The following is a 14,174-nucleotide window of genomic DNA, read 5'->3' on the forward strand; positions in this document are numbered from 1 at the left end:
GTGTGTACAATTTAATCAATATGGATATTATAGTATTTGAATGAAAATATCACTGGGGAATATTTTATTTGTTGGTAGGATGGTGGAGATTAATGGAATTGTGCAATCAATAAGTGTTAGTGTTTCATCTGCATAAACATACAACCAGAAAATATTAAAGAACAGATGTGATTAACAAGACTGCAATGTCTCCTAATGGTAGTGAACAGAGTCATAATGCAAAGTGCTCTTTATGTTCTTTGAAGGAATTTCTTTCCAGGTGGTTTAGATGGGGTTCAAAACAGATCTTAAATTTATCTCATGCTGATATAAATTGCATCACTTTTTAAGTTCTCATTTAGATAATATAATCTATTGCCAACCTTTACTAAGAAAAATATTCAAAGTGGCATGGTTTAAGCTTATTTTTATTTACCTTCCACTATTACTGTTTAGAAAACTATTTAGAAAAACTAGATATTTAAGTATGACACATTCATGTCAACACAAATGAATAACTACTAATGCTGATCTTATACACCTTGGCAATTAACCTGGGAATATTATTTTATTTTTCTTTATATTGCTAAGTCAAAGAAGTTTGTCTGAAAAATTACATATCACATAATTCCAACTGTATGGCATTCATAAAAAGGCGAACATATAGAGATAGTAAACATATCAGGAGTTGCCATTGGGCTGGGGCTATGATTGGGGGGGAGACGTGAATAAGTAAAACAGATAATTTTTTAGAACAGCAAAGTTATTGAGTGTGGTACATAATAGTAAAAGATATTAAGTATTTTTAAAACCCACAGAATGTTATAGCACAAAGAGTAAACCTTAATGTATGTAAATTAAAAAGAAATTAAGTAGGGAATCCTGGAAGGGAAATCAGAAATCTTAAATGAGTTTCACTGGGCTAAAATCAAGGTGTCAGCCAGATTTTTTCTTTCTGGAAGCTTGCAGGCAAAATCTGTTCTCTTGCATTTTTCAGCTTCTAAAAACCACCTGAATTTCTTGGTTCATGGCAACTTCCTTGAACTTTAAAGCCAGATTCATAGCATCTTCCAATCACTCTCTGACTCTGCCCCTTCTACCAATCTCTTATGAGGACTCTTATTGCAGTAGGTCAACTCTGATCGTCCAGAATAATACTCTCCCCATATCAAGATCTTGAACTTCATCACATTTGCAAAGCCCCTTTGCCACATAACGTAACATATGCGCAGGTGTCACAAATTAGAACCTGGACATCTTTGGGATGAGGATTATTTTGGTTACCACAGTGAATAAAATACAAAAGTCAAATATGGAAAAATACTACAAATAAATGAAGTGTAGGAATATATTCATGGGTGCTCATGATAATATTATTTTTCCAAATATTTGGAATATACTATCATAATTTAAATGAAAAATTAGACTCTAATTGTATTAGAAAACAATTCTTAGATGCCAGGTTTCTGCATAGTCTAGATCTTCTGAACAAAGAACATTGAAAGAATACTTGCCAAGCAGGCATCTTTAAAAACTAGGTATAGTTTATCTAAATATAGATAGTATCTCCAAGATACCTTCAACGTAGAAAGCCACAAATGTAAAATGTAAAATCCTCTTCTTCTTGACCTTGGATACATTTGATACATTTCAGGGTAATAAGCCTAGCAGTGCTTTCTCTCTGTCCATCAGAGAAATTCTTTCTCTAAAAGGAAGCTTGGACAGATGTCCCTGTCATCCCATTACGAGCTCTAAATCTCATAATTTGAGCGATCCTTCCCTTTGGTATAACTCATTGGTGAATGTTTGGCTTTCATTGTGTTGTTCTTTAGGGAGATGGGAAGCAGGGAACCCAAACACCTTGTGAGATAACAATGCAGAACCTTTAGTCTCAAGGGTAGCATTTAGATCTCTATCATTAGCCATAGATATTATCTTTGTTGTATTTCTTGCCATGCAATGACAACAGATAAAGATTCTGTTTATGTTATGTTATTCTACAGAGTCTTTTTTGTTCCTCAGAATTGCATATTTTTAACTGTTTATGCACAATTACATATTGAAAACATGACATGTCTTAAATGGAAATAATAAAATAATATGAAAATGATAGATCATGATCAGCATAGAGACAGTGGAAGTTCATATGTTGTATGTAACTGCAATCACTTGAGATATTTTTTTAACAGACCATGAACTCCCAGTTTTCTGTGTGCACTTCAACTTTTACTCCTCATACTAAGTTAAAAACCTCAGTGAGATCTCTGGTTTGTTGAAAAGCAGGTCAGTCAATTCTCTTCCTAGCCAGTTACTTACAAGTTAGAATAGATTTTAAAGTGCCTCAGACATTACAAAATCTAAAAATAAAATACAACAAAAATAGAGCTGTATTTAGGCTTCAGCAATAACTCTGAATAAAACACTCTTCAGTTTAACCACAAACATGGCCAGTTCACATTGCAATTCCTCTATTTTCCTTAATATTAACATTCTTTGCTCCCTGTGTATACATCTATATCTACTTATATCTAATGTGAATATATCTTTTTATCTACATTATCATTAATTTTATTTTAGTCATGTTACATATTTTGAAATGCCAAATAAAATTAGAGATTGATATTTTAGCTTTTTAAAAAGAAATGAGTGAAAAAAATTTAATGTATAACTACTCCTCAGATTATCCCACTTTCCTACCTCTGTTACTACTGGATTTGTTCAAACTCCATAACATTTATCCTTATAAGTGGCAACATTCTCCATCTGGTATCCCTACTTCTTGTCTTAAGTCATTAAATTTATTTTTCAGGTAGCTACCAGAATAATCTTTTTTAAGAAACAAGTGTTGTTATTTAATCTCTTCACTAAAATAATTATAGGCCCACAAGATAAAGTTTGGATCTTTTTCCTTATACACAAAAAATAGCCCCCATATCTATCTCAAACTTAGTTGTTTCCACTACTTTATCAATAAAAACACAATACTGCATATAAATTTTTCTTTATTGACTGTGTTTTCTGTGCTTTTATTTGTGGATGTTCATGTGAATAGACAGCATTCTCTTTTTTTTGTTTCTAGAAAGTGTAGTTCATCTATCATGTCTTTCTCTACCACCACACTCACCTAAATATTATATCTCTGTCAGTAGAGTCTAAACTTTTTGAAGAAGAGAAAGTTAATTTTATCTTACATATCTATGACATATACACAAATAGATATACACACAGACTGTATATATACACATACATACCTATATAATGTATATATGCATATAATATACATAGATATATGTATATATGCATAAATAAATATTCATAAAATATACATAAAGATATTATATGATGAAAAACAAAACCAATTATACAGTCTATTTGAAATAAAAAATTTCCACTTCAAAATCTTTTTCCCCTTTTAAGATATTCTTAAAACAAATAAAAAGCATACTTTTTGGAGGAAACATTTTTTTAAAGTTACAAAGTATGATGTATAATTTATACTGACTTCAACTTAAGTTCCTTATTTGCTTTTTATTTTTTTTTAATTCTTTAAAACAGTATCTATTTCTTGTCAGGTAGTATCTCAAACAATAGGAAAATTCAATATGTAATTGCTAAGTATTTTAAATATATTATTCAAAGACAAGAATATTTTAGAATAAGAGAAAATTTCAAAGAATATAAAGGTATATTGCATAGTTTAGTATAAATTATATTTTTCTGTTCAAAAAGGCCATTTATTTAACAATTTAAATTTTATGTAAGCAAAGAATTTTTTTTCTGGAAGTATAAGCTATTTATTTTGTTTTCAGTTCAGTATTGTAAATGGCCCTTTCACCTCCAAAATTAGAATAAGTACATTTACATGTTAATATGACTAATACTTCCTCCTATTTGTCTGCATCAGCCTCAGTTTCATTTGTTAATATAACAATTCTAGAATGGCTGAAAATTTACTCTTTCATATATGTCCATGAATGGTCAGACTCACCTACATTAAAAGATAAATCAGAGTAATTGTAACAATCTCTAAAAGGGAAATCAATTAACTCTTCTTTTCACATTGTCAAGTTTTCTCCCATCTGTGCAAAAAAATGAATTGGTGTCATAAATCTAGAGGCAGCCAAAAATACAAGCCCACATATAACATCCTACTTATGCAAATACTGCATCTGCTGCTATATGAGCAGGCCAAAGACTATTTCCAAGGAGACTTATACACCCGCAATACTGTGAGGATTAAATCAATCAAAACCATATTCTACTAGAAATATAAAAAAATCTTAATATATTCTTGCAATATAATTATGTACAACTGGCTTATGAAGTGTTTTAATTATCCAGCACATCTGAATGCCAACTCATATTTTGACTACCAATAACCAGTCGTCCACAAAGAAGAATTTTTTCTCTGCATTTCTATTAGCAGAATTTAAAAAATAATTTAAAAATGGTTATTTATATTTGAGAGAGAGAGAGAACACAGGAGTGGGGCAGAGAGAGGAGGGGAGAGAGGGTCTAAAGCAGGCTCCACACTGAAAGCAGTGAGTCCAATGTGGGGCTTGAACTCACAAACCGTGAGATCATGCCTGAGGTGGAGTCTGATGTTTAATGCTAAGTAACATAGTTGCTCCTGGAATTTTATTTTATTTTTTTATTTTTAATATCTTTTAAAAATTAAGTTTATTTATTTTGAGAGAAAGAGAACAAGCAGTATACGGGACAGAGAGAAAGAGAGAGAGGAAAGAATCCCAACTCACTCAAACTCCTGAACCATGAGATCATGACCCAAGCAGAAATCAAACCAGAAGCTTAACCAACTAAGCCACCCAGGCTCCCCTAGAATTTTTGTTTTTTTAAAAACATTTTAACATATTAAATACATTAACTTTTTCCCCCTCTTCTCACCATTCTAAAACTCTTCCATTATTTAGCTACCAAATTTGGAAATTAAATTAAGGTGGCGATTTTTGAGATTTTCCTTATATTGAAATATTTTATAGAACCAATTTATCCTTTTAGAAAGGATAGAAGAAAATATTGATTATAGCTGCACTATACTTTATTTTAATTTTTATTTAATGTTAAAGTTCAAAATGTAGATGCAAATAATGTGTTATTGTTTTAAAACCGTATGTTACAAGTTATCAAAAAAAGTTTCACAATCACTGAATGAAAAAAATAGATCAAGTTACATTTTTATATAACACTTGTCAAATGGCAAACAAGCCCTTTCAGTAAATGATATAGTCTAAGTGAAAACTTAGTGAATTCAGAAGCAATAACAAACTATGCTGTATGAAGCCACTAAGTTTCTTCTACATTGTTGTAAATTTGCTTATGTGTTGACTTAGTAACAATAAATTAAAGTCTATTAGCTAACAATAAGTCGTTATTAATTCATAGAATTCAAGCACTTTATTTTTTCAGGTTTATAATGTTTTACATTTCAATTTTATATATTTATTTTGCATAGGTAAACATTTTCAGGTTTCAAAATTGGAAAGTTGCACAACTGTATACCATAGAAATTCTTGCTCCCACTTATGTTTTCCAGACATCTCATTGCACATAGAGGCAAACAATTTCATTAGGTTTTTTTAAAATAGAAATTTGAAAATATATTATACATACCCAAGGCAATACATTTATTTCCTTTCCTCCATTTTATTATACAAATGGCATATAATAGTTATGATATTGAGAATATTTTGCTTTCTTATAACGACATTTATCTGAGTGATATATTGACATTAATACACACATTTCTCATTATGTTTTTCAGATTCATAGTTCTATGGTTGTGTCATGTCCAAAAATTGTTTTCAGTGCAGGCCACTAATTACCCACTTAGTTGCAAAACCCAGAATCAAATAATGATATATTAATCAAGTTCAAAATAATCCTTTAGCTAAGCTTTTTAAATAGGCTCTTAAATTTTCTTTTTTTTGTTTGCTCCCCAGACTTATTCTTTTCTCTTAAAGTAATTGTTTTAGGCAGAGAAGGACAGAAACCATATGTTTGCACTCATAGGTCTAGCAGGAAAACAAGAGAGACCTAATGGAGAAACAGGGGGAGCGGAGGAGGGAGAGAGAGTTGGGGAGAGAGAGGGATGCAAAACTTGAGAGACTATTGAATGCTGAGAATGAACTGAGGGTTGAGGGGGAAGGGGGAGGGGGAAAAAGAGGTGGTGGTGATGGTGGAGGGCACTTAAGGGAAAGAGCACTGGGTGTTGTATGGAAAACAATTTGACAATAAACTATTATGGAAAAAAAAAAAGAACTCTGAAACAATCATGTCACTTCTCTGCTTCAAGTCTTATCATGGCTCTCCTTGTTTCTGCTTAAACTTTCCACATTGTTACCCATTTTCTTACTTTTTCTAAGCTTCTGCCACAATTTGTTGTGTATTAAGCAGCCACTAGTATGCCATGTTCTGTTTTAGGTGTTGGGAATACTTTTCATAATCCTATGTCTACATGGGACAAGATAGGAAGTAGTATAAAAAACATGTCAGGTGACGAAAAGTGCTAAGCACTGGAATAAAAAGTATTGAGGACATAAAGCGATGAGCAATGCAGCATTTTTTATAGGGGGGCAAGTGGAAACTGTGTAGGTGACTGAGGCACAGCATTCTAGGCTGAAAGTTAGGCAGTGGCAAAGATTCTAAGGCAGAGACCTGATTTATGTAACAAAGAAGAAAGACTTACTAAATTTGGAGAACAGACTGGATAGGCATGGGGAAAAGAATGAAATCAGGAAACATTAGAAAACTGCTGAATAAAAAAAAAAAAGGTAAGGATGATAATGCCATGGACGAGATAAACTATGAAGTGACTGAAACCTGGTCTAACTCAAAATATGTTTTAGACTGTATTTGCTAATGGGTTGGATGGAAAGATTTTAGAATGGAGAGGTCAAAGATAATATGGAGATTTGGACTGAGCAAATACAAATTGCAGTTATTGTTCCAATTTTAGTATATGTGCTGCCAAAACGAGCATGACAAATTGCAGTTATCGAAACAACATAGAAGAAGCAAGTTTCTTGTTTGTTTCATTTTGATTTGGGGAGAGGGAGAGTTCAGTATTAGATGGGCATTCAACATTGAAGTGGAGTCAAGCAAGCAGTTAGATGTATGAGCATGAATGTTATAGAGAGATTCTGAACTGATGTAGGACTTTGGAAATTCTCCATGATGATATTTAATGACATGGGAGTGGGTGGGATTACCCAGCCAGTAGTGTAGACTAAGAAAGGAGAACTAAAGACTGACTTCTGGAACTCTTTCTTGTTTAGAAATCTAACAGGAGAACTGAGAAGAGTAGCCAGTGTAATTGTAGGATAGTTAGGTAATGTGGAGGCCAAAGAAGAACATACTTCAAGAAGAAAGGAAAATCAGAAAGAAGGGATCAAGAAGGAAGATCTTCAAGAAGAAAGGAATCAACAACAAAGAAATAACAGGTGTTGGTGAGGATGCAGAGAAAGGGGAACCCTCTTACACTGTTGATGGGACTGCAAACTAGTAAAGCCACTCTGGAAGACTGTGTGGAGGTTCCTCAAAAAATAGAACCACCCTATGACTCAGCAATTGCACTATTAGGTATTTTTCCAAAAGATACAAAAATGCTGATTAGAAGGGGCACATGCACCCCAATGTTTATAGCAGCACTATCAACAATAGCCAAATAATAGATGGCCCAAATGGCCATTGACTGATGGATGGATAAAGCATATGTGGTATATATATACAATGGAATATTACACAGTGATCAAAAAGAATGAAATCTTCCCATTTGCAGCCAATAGGGTTGCACTAGATTGAACTAAAGTGTATTATGCTAAGCAAAATAAGTTAGTCAGTGAAAGACAAATATGTGATTTCACTTATATGTGGAATTTAAGAAACAACAGATGAACATAGGGAAAGAAAGGAAAAATAAAAAACAGAGATGGAAGCAAACCATAAGAGTCTCTTAAAATGGAGAACAAACTGAAGGGTACCAGAGGGGAGATGGATGGGGGATGGATTAAATGGGTGATGGGCATTAAGAAAGACACTTGTGATCAGCACTGGGTGTTGTATGTAAGTGATGAATCATTACACCTGAAACTAATTTTACACTATAAGTTACCATAATTTATATCAAAATTTGAAACAAGAAAGAAAAAAAATAAAAAGAAAGAAAAGAAAGAACAATCAAGCATTAAATGTGGCCCATAAAGACAAAAAAATTAAGGCAAAGAAATGACTATTAGATTAAGCAATGTAGAGGCTGTGGTGATGTTGAAAAGCACAGTTTGGATAAAATGATAGTAATAGAAGGCTGATTAAGTGTCCAATATAGAAATGGGAAAGTACAACTGGAAACAGAAAATTTCCATGATTCCTTCCAGTGGTATCTAATTCCCCATATCTATCAGTTTCTAGTTCCCATTATTTCCATCAGCCTTTGCTTTATGCATCCTGAAGTGCTGCTACTAGGTGTATAAATATTTAAGATCGTTATGTCTTCTTGATTCATTTACCCTTTTAGCATTCTAAGTCTCTTTTTATGTCTGTGTCTTGAAGTTTTCTGCATCTGACAATAATAAGGCTTTCCAAACCTTCTTATGCTTACTGTTTGCACACACTTTGATCTGTTCTGAAAATACTTGCCTTTTAGTTAAACTGTCTAGTTCACTTATACTGAAGATAAGTGAATATATGACTGTTTTCATGCTACAATGGTAAAGGTGAATACTTGCAATAAAGGCCATATGGCCTTAAAATATTTACTATCTGATTCCTTTCTGAATGAATTTGCTGACCTTTACTTTAAAGAATGCTGAATTTTGTTCTGTAGAGCAGTTATTAGTGGATAGCTTTAATCATGTCAGGTTTGGTTTTATGATTACTTAGGGCAGGCAAGTCTGTTTCTGTTTTTTGCTTAATACTGTGTTGGTCCTTTTTCTAGGACATTTTTCTTCTTCTTAAAGTAAAGCTTTCCTGTAGCTTCAACTGGATGTCTGAATTCCTTGGGGAGGCGCCGTCACTGACAGCCTGGGCTAGACTCACACATCTGTAGTACTACAGAAGGCTTCAGCCGTACAGCAGCTACGATGCCGGCTTTAGAATGTCTTTCCTGTGCTGCTCTGGATGCTCAGGCCAGACCGCAGCTCAGGCTTAGAGAGCAACAACATGCACAAAAGCTTGCACATGTGTATCTGTAGTAGGTTTGTTTATAATTGCCAAAATGGAAGTGATCAAGATATCCTTCAGTAGGGGAATGGACGAAGGAACCATGGTGCATTTACACAATGGAATGTCTCCATGCTGAAAAGAAATGAACTATCAAGACATGAAATGACATGGAGGAGTCTTAAATGCATATTACTGAGTGAAAATAAGCTAATCTGCAAAGGCTACCTGCTCTGTGATTCCAACTATATGACATTCTAGAAAAGGCAAACCTATAGGGACAAGAAAAAGATCAGTGGTTGTCAGGGGTTAGGGGTGAAGGGGGGATAAATAATTGGAACACATAGAATTTTGAGGGCATTAAATCTGTTCCTGTGGGATTATAATGGTGGATACCTATCATTACACATTCGTTCACACCCACAGAAAGGACAACATCAGACTGAACCCTAATTTATAAACTGTCGACTTGAATAATAAAAATATGTTGATATCCATTCACCAATGTAACAATCGTACCATGGAAGAATGATGTTGGTAATGACGGAGGTTGTACATGAGTGTTGGGGAGTATATGGGAAATATGTGTACCTTCCTCCCAATTTTGCTGTGAATCTAAATTACCCTAATTTTTTAAGTGAATGTGACACAATGCATATTGCCTAGGTTCCTAATATTTCTCTTAACTCTACAGTAAGTTTCCCATCATCATGCTGCATTTCTGCCTTTCAGATCCATAGGATATCTTGTAAGTATGCTTATTGAAGTGTCCCATTTTGCTTTGGCTATGTTGATTAGTTTTCTTTTACCTGAGGCTAAACTCCCAACTAATACAAGTCTTTTAGAATATATAATTGAAATGCCTCTGGCCTCAGCTTTTATCAGTGTCCCATCTAATTTTTAGTTCATGGTGTATAGATCTAATGTCACTCACTTTACTACTAATATAGGAACATCCTGACCCAGCAAATATACACCTTTTCTGCCTTATATCTTACTCTCCGTTCTTTGAGACTTAGATTCTGTGACTACAAGTAAACAATATGAAAATATTGAACTATTTCATAGAACTGGATGCTATGTGTTTCTCTCTCTCTCTCTCTCTCTCTCTCTCTTCTTTTTGGTAAAAAATATTTTATCAAAAGACTACTATCAGTAACCTGACACTACTTTTCTTCTCTCTAATTTTGCTCTATAAAGCAACATGTTTTGTTGCTGTTGTTGTTGCTGTTGCTAAAATCATTTTTAAATTTATTTATTTATTTTGAGAGAGAGACAGAAAAAGAGGGCGAGTATCCCAAGCAGACTCCACAGTGTCAGTTAACCCATATTCTTGTTATTGCTTTTGTTTTTGGTGGTATAATTAATGAAGCATTACTTATACAAGGTTGTGAACATTTACGTTGAATTTTCTTGTAAAAATTTTATAGTTTCAGGTCATATGTTTTTAGATCCTTGATTTATTTTGTGTTAATTTTTATTATTTTTGTAATGCTATTATGTGGAAGTCCAACTTAATTCTTTTGCATGTAGATATCCAGTTTTTATAGTTGATTTGATGAAAAATGATTCTTTCCTCATTGCATCGTAATGGCATGCTTGCTGAAATTTAATTACTATAAATGTGAAGTTTCATTCCTATACTCTTAATTCTAAAATATTAATCTATATGTCTATCTCTATTCTAATAGCACAAATTCTAGATCATTTGAGTATTCACTCCAGGGTTAAAATCCACTTAGTCATGTTATGAGAAACTGTTTATATGTAGTTGGATTTATTTGTTAGTACTTTGTTGAAGCCTTTTATATCTACAATTATTAGAGATATTGGTCTTTAGTTTTCTTTTTATAATGTCAGTCAGGTTTTGACATCTGTGTAATACTCATAAAATAAAGAACTATTTTTTCTTTTTAGGGAGAGATTGCATAATAATCATTATTAACTTTTCCTTAAATATTTCATAAAATTCACCTCCAAAAATATATTGGCCTGGACTTGTTTCTGTGGGAAGTTTTTCAAATTGTTAATTCAAACTCTTAAGTGTTATAAATTTATTCAGAATTTTATAATCTTCTTGAAGCAGTTTTAATAGTTTGCATTTTTCTAATAATTTGTCCATTTTTATCTGAGTCATCTAATTTGTTACTTTTTTAAGTTTATTTATCCTAAGAGAGAGAGAAAGAAACAGAAAGAGCGGGACCAGGGGAGAAACAGGGAAAGGGGGGAGAGGAAAAGAGACAATCCCAAGGAGGCTCGACCCTGTCAGCACAGAGCCCAGTGTGGGGCTTCTACCCACAAACCTTGAGACCATGACCTGAGCGGAAACCAAGAGATACGCTTAACCGACTTAGACACTTAGGTGCCCCTAATTTTTTATTTCCATAATCTTTCTTTAAAGACCCATTATTTAGTCCTTCTGTCTTTTTTCTTTGGTTAGATTGGTTACTTTACGAAAAACCTTATCAGAGACCTATCTTTTGTTTCCTCGATTTATCTATTGTTTCTCTATTTCTTATTTTATTGATTCTTGCTATCTCTTTTTGTATCCTTCTGCTTGCTTTCTATTTTGTCTGCTTTTTTTCCTTCCTCTGTCTTGAAGTAGAAGGCTAGTTTATGAGATCTTGAATTCTGTTTAATATAGGGGTTTACTGCTATACATTTTGCTCTAAGCACTGATTTCCTGCATCTCATCAGTTTTGGTATGTTGTATTTTTATTTGTATTTATCTCAAAGTAACTTCTAATTTACCTTAGATTATCTTAGATTTCTTCTTTACTTTTTGGTTATTTAGGAGTGTAGTATTTAATTTTCCCATGTTTGTGGAAATGTCTTTTTGTTATTGATTTCAAATATCACTCCATTGTGATCAAAGAACATACTTTGTATGATTTCGCACCTTTTAAATTTATTGAGGTTTGTTTTATGATCCACCACATTGTCCAGAAGATGTCCCACGGATACTGGGAAAGAATGTATATTTTTCTGCTCTTGGTTGGAGGCCTCATGGTTAGGTCTAGTTGGTTACTACTGTTCATGTTCTGTGTTTCCTGGATCATTTTTCTAGTTTTCTTGCCTATTACTAAAAGTGGGCTATTGAAGACTCCAATTATTATTATTGAATTCTTTGCTTCTTTCTTCAATTTTCTCAATTTTCGCTTCATGTATTTGTAGGATCCATAACTATGTGTATTTATATATGTAATTTTATATCTTTTTGATGGACATTTTCCCATACATATTCCTTGGTTATCTATTAAAAACTTGTTTTAATATTTGGTTCAATACTAATACAGTTTCTGGGGCTTTCTTAAAATTGCTGTTTTCACAATATAACTCTCATCTTTTTACTTTCAACCTATTTGTGTCTTCCTTAAATGTTTCATAGAATTCTCCTCCAAAATTATTATGACCTGGACTTGTTTCCGCTGGAAGTTTTTTAAATTACTAATTAAAACTCTTAAATGTTATAGATCTATTTGTAATTTTTGAAACTTCTTGAGGCAGTTTTAGTAGTTTGAATTTTTCTAATAATTTCTATATTTTAGATATTTCATAGAAATGCAAATCTAAACTATGGCTCCTGTATACAGCGTGTTGTTAGATCTGTTGTTTTCTTAAAAACCAGTCTGGCAATATCCACCTTTTTTTTTTGATTGCTTAATACATTTTCATTTAATGTTATCATTGATAAAGTTGAATTTATGTCTGTCATGTAACCTTTCCTTTGTATCTCATGGGTTTTTGTTGTTTTTGTTCTGCTTCTTTTAATGCTCCTTTACTGTTTTCCATTTTAGAGTGTGATAATTCAGTTCCTTTAGTTTTTTATCCATTATTTTTAACTATTTTCTTAGTGATTGCATGAGGACTCATCAAATACATCTTAACTTCTCAGTATCTACTGAGATTTATATTTTCTTAATTCCAGTGAGAAACAGAAAGGTTTCTTCTATATAGTTTTATTACATATTTTCTTTTATGTGTTATCTTTGACATGATTATTACATGCACTTAGTTAGAATCCCAAAATACATTACTATAATTATTAATATAAAATGTATATATTTTAAAAACTGAGGGAAGAAAGAAAAGTAATCTACATTTATGATTGTGTTATATTAATTTGGTTTCTTATGTCTGATTTAATTTATTTGGTCTTTTGGATTTAGTTACTGACTGGTACTGTTTACATCGACACAACTTGGAAGGAAGTTCTTGGGGTGCATGCGTGGCTCAGTTAAGCTTCTGACTTTGCTCAGGTCGTAGTCTCACTGTTCATGAACCTCACATCAGGCTTTCTGGTGGCAGTACAGAGCCCACTTCAGATTCTCTCTCTCTCTTTCTCTCTCTCTGCCTCTCAAAAGCAAATCAACAACTTTCCATTACACTGAGTGTGGAAGGCAAAATGTTTGCATCCATATTTGGTAGGAAATATATTACTGACAACTTCTTAGCCTGGCGATTGCTGTCTGATCACATTTCATTTTCTCTTCTGCTAAAGCACCCACCATCTTGAGTTTTATGTTAATAGTTTTCTTGCTGCTTTTATAACTTTAACACCTATATAAATACTCATAAGCACTGCATTGTTTCTTAAACATTATTTTAAACACTACATAAATACAATAATGCTCAGTGAATTTTTCTGTGACTTCTTAAATTCAGCATTATGACTTTCAAATATACCCATATAGGTGTGTGGAGTTTCTTCCTTATGTACTGATGTACACTAGTCCATTTTATAACTTTATCATGACTTATTCATTGTAGAACCAATAGTGACTTTTTGAAGTTTCATTATTATAAAAATTGGTGCTTTGAATAATGAATAATGTTTTACTGTCTGTCAGTGCACATATTTAAGAGTTTCTTACTTCATACCCACAAAACAAATAACCCAGTGAAGAAATGGGCAGAAGACATGAACAGACACTTCTCCAAAGAGGACATCCAGATGGCCTACAGGCACATGAAACAATGCTCAACATCACTCATCATCAGGGAAACACAAATCAAAA

Source organism: Suricata suricatta, chromosome 1 (assembly GCF_006229205.1).
Source record: "Suricata suricatta isolate VVHF042 chromosome 1, meerkat_22Aug2017_6uvM2_HiC, whole genome shotgun sequence".
Taxonomy (NCBI): domain Eukaryota; kingdom Metazoa; phylum Chordata; class Mammalia; order Carnivora; family Herpestidae; genus Suricata; species Suricata suricatta.